The sequence below is a fragment of the Schistocerca serialis genome, chromosome 1 (genome assembly GCF_023864345.2).
Source record: "Schistocerca serialis cubense isolate TAMUIC-IGC-003099 chromosome 1, iqSchSeri2.2, whole genome shotgun sequence".
Lineage (NCBI taxonomy): Eukaryota > Metazoa > Arthropoda > Insecta > Orthoptera > Acrididae > Schistocerca > Schistocerca serialis.
In genome coordinates this window covers 319882360-319891115 of record NC_064638.1, presented here as the reverse complement: position 1 = coordinate 319891115, position 8756 = coordinate 319882360, and positions in this window count along the sequence as shown.

The following is an 8756-nucleotide window of genomic DNA, read 5'->3' as shown; positions in this document are numbered from 1 at the left end:
TTGAGCATTTCCTGTAAAGAACATCATCTTTGCTTTGTCTTACTTTGTTATGCTAATTATTGCTATTCTGGTAAGATGAAGCACCATCTGTCGGACATTTTTTGAACTTTTGTATTTTTTTTTGTTCCAATAAAACCCCATGTCGTTCCAAGCATGTGTGTCAATTTGTACCTCTCTATCTACATTATTCCGTGATTTATTCAGTTTTCAAATTTATAAATTTATACTGACTTTTTGATCACTCTGTATATAATGTGCAGTGATCATAGCCAATAAACGTCAACAACAGCCGTATACTTTAAGATATTTTATTTTATTCTGAAAGCAACTAGTTTCGGCATCTCATTTTGCCATCTTCGGGCCCCATATGCTTTTATCCAAATAAACTAACTTGTCGTACAGCTCCATGAATCACGGGATAACGTGAATTACAATCTTTATACAGTCATACAACTGAAGTTCCTGTCATGTCTTCGTATGAAGCAGTTGTATAACGATTGGAATTCACGATATCCAGTGATTTATGGTGCTATACAACAAGTTAGTTTATCTGGATAAAAGCGTATGGGGTCTGAAGATGTCAAAATGAAATGCCGAAACTTGTTGCTTTCAGGATAAAATAAAATATCTTAAAGTGTGCGGCTGTTGGTGAAGTTTAATGACATTGAAAACTACTTACTAGCCGATGCCCCCTGGCCATCATGGATCAACAGAGACTGATGAGCACGAGATCGTGTTCGCAGCACATCCACCTTCTGGCGAGGGACACTGCAGCTGGTGGCTCGCGGCCGGCCGCTGAACCTGCGGCGGTCCTCCACTTGCGGGTGTTTACTTCCACGCTCCGCTTCGCCTATCCTCTGCACTTCGTTCGCGCCTTGTACTTCACCCGACTGGCACCACCGGCAGCCGTCTAGCTAGCTGCTCCGGCTTGTTCCGGTGGCTCCGATACGTCCGCCTGATTTATCGCCGTCTGCGCGTGGCAGACACGGGCCATTCACCGCTTCGCCAAATAGCTCAGCGCCTCTTATCCAAAGAAATCGACGTGCGTAACCGCCGCCAGGCACTTCAACTTCTGTTATTCCTGCTCTGATCAAATACCTCAAAATACCATTAATTTAAATTTTCCGTAACAGTTACTTCAGAATTTATTTTGTCGACTTTGTATATCTACTTTTAGATGACTACTCTGCAACTGACACATAAATGCCTAACAGAGAGTTCTCAGAACAAATTTCGCAATATTTCTGTATTGCTCCAGTCTTGAACAGTGCACTGGAAACGCGAACAGTTAAATCTTTCCGTACGAACTCTGACTTCTCTCATTTTATTACGGTGATAATTTATCCATAGGCATCAACAAAATATTTTTAAGAAAATATTTTTAAATTCAGAGCAGAAAGTTGGCGATTTACGTTTCGTGAAAATATCTTGCCGCAATAAAAAACGGCTTTGTTTTCTGTGAATACCACCCCAGGTATCATATACCTGATATTCTCCCCCCCTATTTCGCGATAATACGAGCTGCCCTCCTCTGATCATTTCCGATGCTCTCCGTCTATCCTATCTGGGAAGCATCCCATTCCGCTCATCAGTACTCCAGCAGAAAACTAACGTTTTGTACACAGTCCCTTTAGCGGATTTTGCATATCCTAAGTGCTCTACCATTAAAACGCAGTCTTCGGTTCGTCTCCCCACAACAAAGTCTATGTGATTGTTCCAAAGGCATTTACACTACTGGCCATTAAAATTGCTACACCATGAAGATGACGTGCTACAGACGTGAAATTTAACCGACAGGAAGAAGATGCTGTGAAATGCAAATGATTAGCTTTTCAGAGCATTCACACAATTTTGGCGCCGGTGGCGGCACCTACAACGTGCTGACATGAGGAAAGTTTCAACCGATTTCTCATACACAAACACCAGTTGACCGGCGTCGCCTGGTGAAACGTTGTTGTAATGCCTCGTGTAAGGAAGAGAAATGCGTACCATCACGTTTCCGACTTTTATAAAGGTCGGATTGTAGCCTATCGCGATTGCGGTTTATCGTATCGCGACATTGCTGCTCGCGTTGGTCGAGATCCAATAACTGTTAGCAGAATATGGAATCGGTGGGTTCAGAAGGGTAATACGGAACGCCGTGCTGGATCCCAACGGCCTCGTATCACTAGCAGTCGAGATGACAGGTATCTTATCCGCATGGGTGTAACGGGTCGTGCAGCCACGTCTTGATGCCTGAGTCAACAGATGGGGACGTTTGCAAGACAACCACCATCTGCACGAACAGTTCGACGACGTTTGTAGCAGCAGGGACTATCAGCTCGGAGACCATGGCTGCCGTTACCCTTGACGCTGCTTCACAGACAGGAGCGTCTGCGATGATGTACTCAACGACGAACCTGGGTGCACGAATGGCAAAACGTCATTTTTTCGGATGGATCCAGACTCTGCTTACAGCATCTTGATGGTCGCATCCATGTTTGGCGACATCGCGGTGAACGCACATTGGAAGCGTTTATTCGTCATCGCCATACTGGCGTATCACCCGGAGTGATGGTATGGGGTGCCATTGGTTACACGTCTCGGTGTACGTTACATTTCAGATGTGTTACGACCCGTGGCTCTACCCTTCATTCGATCCCTGCGAAACCCTACGTTTCAGCAGGATAATGCACGACCGCATGTTGCAGGTCCTGTACGGGCCTTCCTGGATACAGAAATAATCGATTGCTGCCCTGGCCAGCACATTCTCCAGATCTCTCACCAATTGAAAACGTCACAATACGCCAGTGACTACTCTTCATGAACTGTGGTATCGTGTTGAAGCTGCATGGGCAGCTGTACTTGTACACGCCATCCAAGCTCTGTTTGACTCAATGCCCAGACGTATCAAGGCCGTTATTACGGCTAGAGGTGGTTGTTCTGGGTTCTGATTTCTCAGGATCTATGCACCCAAATTGCGTGAAAATGTAGTCACATGTCAGTTCTAGTATAATATATTTGTCCAATGAATACCCGTTTATCATATGCATGTCTTCTTGGTGTAGCAGTTTTAATTGCCAGTAGTGTAGTTGAACTGACAGTCTTAAATTTGTCTGATTTATCGTGTAACCGAAATTTAACGGGCTTCTTTTAGTAATTACGTTAATAACCTCACACGTTTCATTATTTACGTTCAAGTGTCACTTTTCGCATTATACAGGTATCTTGTCTAAATCATTTTGCAGTTTATTTTCATCTTCTGATAACTTTACTAGACGGTAAATCACAGCATCACCTGCAAGAAATCTACAAGGGCTGCTCACATTATCTCTTAACCCTTAGACAGACGCGTAAGGTCAGAAATATATTGCGAGGCTCACAATAACAAGACGGTGACTGGCAGGACGATGGAAACACACTGCTGGCTTACTGCTTTGGTGAGTGGTAAGGTACTGAAAATGTAAACAATGGCAGGTGGCGCGCGTCGGGAAGCGACAAGTTGGATCATGCATGTAGACAGAAATGACCCGCGCACCCATTACAGGATGAAATCATTTACACATATATAGATTAGAAGGAATAGAGAAACTGTAACACTCAGTGGCGGCTGCTCTGTAAGAGCACAAGAGCAAGCGAACAACCTAATTTACGACACCTTGCGGATTTAGTGGGTATATTTCTTTGAACGCTGTTAAACGTAATGTAGATGCAGTAATCTGAAATACATGACACTAAATCTTTCACGCTGATTTTCATATTGCTCCTCTAGACTTGCAAGGGGAGGCCACGACGTTTGGAACGCGGATTTACTGTAAACTTCGTACACTCGTAGTACTCCATTAGGAGAACAAAATGTGTAAGCAGTAGCGCGTACTTCTCAAGCGTTATTGAGAAAATCGCAAGATAATTTCGGTCGTCAAATATATACACCTGTGTGTGGCCATTTTTACCTTGAAGCGCTGGAAGTGGTTTAGCGTTCAAGCCCCGTCATCGCTGGGTCGCTGGATCGAGTCCCGCTCGTCAGTTTTTTTATTTCTAACACAGTCATTTTATTTACTATTTATTTTACAATTGATGTAATGGGAAAAATACGTGTAATCGGAGGAACTTTTATTAAATTAACAATGTTATTTGGCAGTCTACAAATTTTTATTATCACAAATAATATAGTATTCATAACTACCGACTAGTAAACGACCAAACGCATCAAGTGATATTGAAAATGTATGTTTTTTTTTTCAAATACAGGCCACATGTCCTGTTAATACCCATCATGTATCTGTAATTCAGTGGTTTCAATTGCCTTCAGCATGCTCATGCCGCCTTTAGGGGCAGTTTCCCACCCCAAGGACAAGAGAATGCCCTGAACCTCTGTCCGCTCTCTCCCCCCCCCCCCCCCCCCCCAAATTCGACAAGGCTGTTAATGGAATGTGAGTGACGTCTTATGCCAGAAGCCTTCGCCCGTCAGTGCTGACTATTAATCAAATTTTAAGCGGTGGCGGGTTTCGAAGTTAGTCAAAAGTTAGTCAAAGACGCTACTCCTTGACCACGGCCATATGTGGGACAAAGACTCTGTCTTTTATGTAGCCCCCACAGGAAGAAATCGGAAGGTGTAAGGTCTGGTGACCTGCGAGACCAAAAGCAGTGAACAAGATCCTGTTGTCAACCTCTTCCAATCCAGCGTTGTAGGATGGTGTTGCCAAGATAAGGCCGTACCTCTAGGTGAAAGTGAGGCAGGGCAGCATTATGCATAAAAGTGAAATAATTGGAATCCTCCTGAAGTTGAAACAGTCAGTTTTTCAGTATGTCCAGGTACGATATTCCCCTCATAGTGTCCTGTAAAGGAAGTTACATAAGCTTTGCGAACAAAACGCACAAAACACATTCAGTTTCGGCGAGTCTCTTTCATGTTCCACGACGGCGCCAGGCTTTTGAGACCCCCAAATTCGTACATTACGGCGGCTTACTTTACCCGATGGATGAAACGTCAATACGTCTGAAAAGGTGAGATGTTCGGAAATCGTGGAGAACTGAAATGCAAAATTCGTACCTTCTACTATGGTCTCTGTGTACGTAGTTGCTGCAACAGTTGCCACCTACCTGGAAGGTTTCATACGCAGGCGTCGTTTCAGAACACGACACACCGTTGTACGAGAATGCTGAAGTTCCTGGCCTGATCATCTTGTTGGCTCCGTGGGATCGCATGTCAGATACGCCCGAATATTCATCAGATGTGCGTGCCCAACCAGTGCTCTTCCCTTTCCATATGCGATCAGCTTCCAAGAATTTTGTTTGGCAGTCATAAATCTGCTTGTGCGCAGGTGGCTTCTGGCTGAATCGCCGTCGGGGTGCACGTTGCACTTGAACAGTGGACAGGCTTCGCGCAGATTAATCACACACAAAATTTTTTGCTATAAACAAACAACAGCACAACTGTGTCAAAACTTTGAACCATTCTCCATCCAGTGACATGTTCAGTGTGTTTCTATCTTTTATAGTTTGTCTGTAACAAATAACTGAAATCTGTTCTTTTCTTTTGAAGCGCCCGGTATTGCTCGGTTGCTGTCAGAAATAATTAGTATCAAGGTACACACGACAAACGAATTGGCGCACTTTTAAAGGTCCGTGAAATATGAGCGACTGCTTAACAAATGAAAAAAAGAAACGAGCCGGAGGCATACAGAAACCAGTACCTGTATGTTAGAAGTATTGACCCTGGCTGTTGAGACACTTGCCCCACTGTGACACAAGGCGACGAATGGCTGCCTCATAAAATTCCCGGGGCTGCGATGTTAACCAGTTCCGCAGGTACAGCTGGACGTCGTCGTCCGAGGTGAATCGTTTGCCCCTCAGAAACTTTTTAAGGGGACCAAAAATGGCGTAATTACAGGGAGAGAGGTCCGGACTATGGAGGGTGGTCGAGATTTTTGGCCGAGATTCTCTCATTTGAATTTTTCCAGGAGTGCCGCGACTGTGTAGGCCGTATGAGGTTTTGCATTCTCGTGGAGCGCCCGCATCTCGTGGTCGTGCGGTAGCGTTCTCGCTTCCCACGCCCGGGTTCCCGGGTTCGATTCCCGGCGGGGTCAGGGATTTTCTCTGCCTCGTGATGGCTGGGTGTTGTGTGATGTCCTTAGGTTAGTTAGGTTTAAGTAGTTCTAAGTTCTAGGGGACTGATGACCATAGATGTTAAGTCCCATAGTGCTCAGAGCCATTTGAACCATTCTCGTGGAGCAGAATGACCCCACCGGTGAGATTGCCTCCTCGTTTTGATTTGATTGCTTGGCGAAGGGTGGTCAAGGTTTGTGAGTAGCGCGGGGCACTCACTGTTGTCCCGTGCTGCAGGAAGTGAATCAGAAGGGGGCCATCTTGGTCAAAGAAGAACGACAGCATAACCTTTCCTGCACTCGTGTGAACGCCGACGTCCAGCTGTGCATGCAGAACTGTTTAACACCGCAGCCCCGGGAATTTTATGAGGCAGCCATTCACCGCCTTGTGTCACAGGGGGACACGTGTCTCTACAGCCAGGGTCAATACTTCTAATATACAGGTACTGGTTTCTGTAGTTATGCCTCCTGCTCGTTTTTTTTCTGAACGCCCCTTATAGTGGAGAGGCATTTCAGCGAGCTTTACGAGGAAAGAAGCTGACAGAGCCAATAAGTGGACTTAAAGTCACTTTTTTAATCCAATGATTGAAAACGCTTATTCAAAACTAAATAGCTGGTTTTAAGAAATGTTGTATGTGACACATATCTACCACCTGTGACGAAGTTCTTAAAAATAAACTGCTTCAGCTTTTCAAAGATATTTTCTCTTGATGTTTCTCTTGTGTGTGCAGCATAGTTAATACTGATAAGAAATATGTCTAACGCACAAATTCAAAGAAAGGTCTCGTGTACAAGAGTTAGGCCGCGCGGGGCAGCCGCGCGGTCTAGGGCGCAGCTGATGTATCGAACATAAGTGGCACCTATTGCAAAAACTGAAATTTCTTTTCCTACGCTATTTTTTTAGTACAGTGAGTTGGCATGGTTATCTGGTTTTGAAGTACTCTCAGTAGGCGGAAGTTGGCGCGAGTTATTACAGGCTTGTTTGACTGCTGAGAAAGTGTGACAGAAACGTTGAAAAATCTTAACTGGTAGGACACGAAGGAAGACGTCGTACATCTCTCAAGAACGTGCTTAGAAAACTCTAAGACCCATCTTTCAGCGCAGGAACCACGGACATTCTTCAGTTCTCCAACATAACTTTGCCGTAGAGGTCGTGCAGATGAAATGAGGCTCGCGCAGCGGCGCAGCAGGAGTTATTCTCGGACAATCTATCTGCAAATGAAACAAGAGCAGAGTAAAATGTATGATTCAGTAAAAGGTATCCTCTGCCACACAGTTGACAGTGATGCACAGAGTAAAGATTAAGAAGTAGATGTATAAATTTATGCAGAAAATGAAACCACGAATTACTAACGTTTTGCTAAAACATATAACAACAGGGAAAAATTTATGTAACTAATTTATGTTTAATTGACATTAGGCTGTGGTATGTTTGTGTGCCCAACGTTTCGTCTCGTAATGCTAGAGACGTCATTAGAGATTATAAAGACTCAGCAGTTTCAAAGTCAAACAAACTCAGAAAGCCAAACTGTTTCGCTGGTAGTTTGCGTAATATTTACGCCCACAACTGTCTAATCTTTATCCGTCAGAAGCACAAACATAACCTGAACAGAAAAGAATACTTTAACAGAAAAGAACCTTTGGGAAGTACAACTACTTTAACAGAAAAACAGGAAGATTGAAACAGGACAAGGTGTGAGGCTTAGTGTTAAATAAACGAAACAGCGCCAGCTGTAACTACAAACTCAACAATACACTTCGGTGAGCCTTGACCATCTTCGGCAGTAGGCTGATGACGTCACGACCCAACGATGCAAACACCGGCCGTGAAAACCTGAATTATGATCGTTCAGCAAGAAAATAGGTGATTGGCGACTCCATAGAGTGCTGTGTGCACAACGACCATATGATAAATAAAACTAGAAAGAAGGTCAGTATTTGCCGTAATTTTGATGATTTATTAACAGCAAAATCGATTTTCGATCACATAATGATCATCTTCAGTGCTTTAGCGTACAAATTAAAGCTCGTAGGCACTGGTGTCTAGTTACTAGCATTAACAGAAGCTTTGAAACGATTATTGTGATTATTGTGATGCGCCATCGACCAATCGTGCACCAGGTGAGTGATGATAATTACGAGGTGGCACCAAGGTTTACGGCCTTTTTGCCTTATGCAGGAAACATTTCTAATAGTAATGGTCGTACTCCGCAGAAAAATGATGTGAAATGTGTTTGTGGACCACGATTTAAGATTATCTCCTTTTAGGTCCTGTAAACCATGATCGGGATTTGCTTAGCCTATTGTAATCCTTACACTTGTGGCGTGCCCCACATTGACCACATCATCAGGACTGTGAAGGAACGGTGTACTGAGCAGAAACGTCACACACATAGACACACACACACACTCACACACTCACACACACACACACACACACACACACACACACACACTCACACACTCACACACACACACACACACACACACACATAAAACAGCCGAGCAAATATGCTACTGCAGAACACTGTCTTGGTGCCGGTCGTCCTACGGAAAGTAACGAAACGGAGATTGTCGCATGCGCTTCCACCTGTTGGGATAATGTTATTAAGGAAGCAGCAGGAATTAAATTAGTAATAGAGATGAAGGTTTCTGCTTAAATTCTGCCTG